At 58.8% G+C, this 2,500-nt stretch overlaps 1 non-coding gene across 1 annotated transcript in view; it reads right to left on the minus strand.

The window, feature by feature from the left end:
• LOC126196995 (small subunit ribosomal RNA) overlaps positions 1-481 on the minus strand; it is a 1,909-nt gene extending 1,428 nt beyond the window's left edge. The window contains exon 1 of the ribosomal RNA XR_007539409.1: positions 1-481. This exon is cut by the window's left edge and continues 1,428 nt beyond it. This is a non-coding gene — a ribosomal RNA (small subunit ribosomal RNA).
• Between the last annotated feature and the right edge of the window lie 2,019 nt (positions 482-2,500).

A 2,500-nucleotide genomic window follows, 5' to 3' on the forward strand; every position in this document is an offset into this window, starting at 1 on the left:
TACCTCCCCGTGCCGGGAGTGGGTAATTTGCGCGCCTGCTGCCTTCCTTGGATGTGGTAGCCGTTTCTCAGGCTCCCTCTCCGGAATCGAACCCTGATTCCCCGTTACCCGTTACAACCATGGTAGGCGCAGAACCTACCATCGACAGTTGATAAGGCAGACATTTGAAAGATGCGTCGCCGGTACGAAGACCGTGCGATCAGCCCAAAGTTATTCAGAGTCACCAAGGCAAACGGACCGGACGAGCCGACCGATTGGTTTTGATCTAATAAAAGCGTCCCTTCCATCTCTGGTCGGGACTCTGTTTGCATGTATTAGCTCTAGAATTACCACAGTTATCCAAGTAACGTGGGTACGATCTAAGGAACCATAACTGATTTAATGAGCCATTCGCGGTTTCACCTTAATGCGGCTTGTACTGAGACATGCATGGCTTAATCTTTGAGACAAGCATATGACTACTGGCAGGATCAACCAGGGAGCTGCGTCAACTAGAGCTGAGCAGCCGGCCGCCCGGGAGTGTGTCCCGGGGGCCCGCGCGAACACGCAAGCGTCCGCTCAATTATTCTGCAAACAGGAGGAGGCTGGGCTCCCCTGCACGATACACCTCGAAACCCTCTCAGGTCCCGGCGGCGCGCAGCGCCGTCCTAAGTACTTGGTCGGGTTCGAGAGAGGCGCAATCGCCCGGAGATAGGCGAGTAGACGCTTTCAGTGCGACCACCCGTGCTCCCAACTGAGCTTGCCGCTGCCGACAGAGGCCCGGGAGCGTGCTGTCGTGGTGTTGCCGGCGGGAGACAACACGCGGCCACAAACAGTGACCGGGCAGCTCCAACGCCAGCGCCACAGAGGGGCAGAGCCCCACTTGGGTGCCAAAGCGAACTCTCCCAGCACAGCGCACGCGCCAACACATCCGCACAGCTGCGATACAAACCACCTGCGAGAACCGCGGGGGCGACCGAGCAGCAGACGGCGTCGCGGCGCCGAGTGCCGGGCGGCGGCGCATCCTCAACGCACACAGTCCTCAATCGGACCAGCACACTGCAGATGTCCACCGCGCTTCGCACCGGGCCCGGGAGGACCCACTTTGGCCGCACGGCGCCGCGCGCTGGGTGCGCCGGCACGCAGATGCGCCGCCTGCCGCCTCCGTCAGCCGGCGCGCCTGCCACTGGGCGCCCCCACCAGCCGGCTGCCGCGCGTGCGCCCACGCAGCGCGCGGCCAGCACGCCGGGCGCCCCCCCCTCACCGGCCGGGGACGGTCCCACCCAGCCACCGCCGCGTATCGCTTCATACCCACATGCCCACTCACGTTCGTGGGTATGACGGGTGTCGCTGAAGCAACCGGTTAATACCTGTACCGATCGTCGATATCAACGATTCACCTCCAGCGCGAACAACCGCGCAACAACGGATTTCCAGTTCATTTGCGTAACTTGGGCAGCAAACGTAGACATCCATCTACATTTGCGACTTCTACGAGTCTTGCATGCCTGGATGTTGTGTGTCACGACGCACTCCATCAGCATACATACACGCTGCGACGTGTGCACGAAAGAACACGTGGAAGGTGGCCAGCGTACGTATGCGAATGCCATTGCACAGCTGCGAAGCGCATTCAACACGCGAACTCCTGACCGACGAGCTAGAGGTGACAGGAGGGGAGGGGGGGGGGGGGGCGGGGGCGATATACGTCCTATTGCAGTACACAATACAGTGGATAGCGGGACCATGTGGAAAGTAAGCAACACTCGCAAGATGTGAGGGTACGCACCGTAAAATGAATCAATACGCAGAACACCACAGTGTGCGCGAAGTGAACTATGTTGAGATGGTTGCAATTAGGCAACGCTACACGAATTCCTAGATTCATATAACTAACAATTACAGGGCAGGTTAAGGCGCAACGTGGGTTAGGTTAGGGCGCAACGTGGGTTAGGTTAGGGCGCAACGTGGGTTAGGTTTGGGCGCAACGTGGGTTAGGTTAGGGCGCAACGTGGGTTAGGTTAGGGCGCAACGTGGGTTAGGTTAGGGCCCAACGTAGGTTAGGTTAGGGCGCAACGTAGGTTAGGTTAGGGCGCAACGTAGGTTAGGTTAGGGCGCAACGTAGGTTAGGTTAGGGCGCAACGTAGGTTAGGTTAGGGCGCAACGTAGGTTAGGTTAGGGCGCAACGTAGGTTAGGTTAGGGCGCAACGTGGGTTAGGTTAGGGCGCAACGTGGGTTAGGTTTGGGCGCAACGTGGGTTAGGTTAGGGCGCAACGTGGGTTAGGTTAGGGCGCAACGTGGGTTAGGTTAGGGCCCAACGTAGGTTAGGTTAGGGCGCAACGTAGGTTAGGTTAGGGCGCAACGTAGGTTAGGTTAGGGCGCAACGTAGGTTAGGTTAGGGCGCAACGTAGGTTAGGTTAGGGCGCAACGTAGGTTAGGTTAGGGCGCAACGTAGGTTAGGTTAGGGCGCAACGTGGGTTAGGTTAGGGCGCAACGTGGGTTAGGTTAAGGCGCAACGTGG

The sequence above is a fragment of the Schistocerca nitens genome, chromosome 7 (assembly GCF_023898315.1).
Source record: "Schistocerca nitens isolate TAMUIC-IGC-003100 chromosome 7, iqSchNite1.1, whole genome shotgun sequence".
In the NCBI taxonomy this organism is placed as follows: domain Eukaryota; kingdom Metazoa; phylum Arthropoda; class Insecta; order Orthoptera; family Acrididae; genus Schistocerca; species Schistocerca nitens.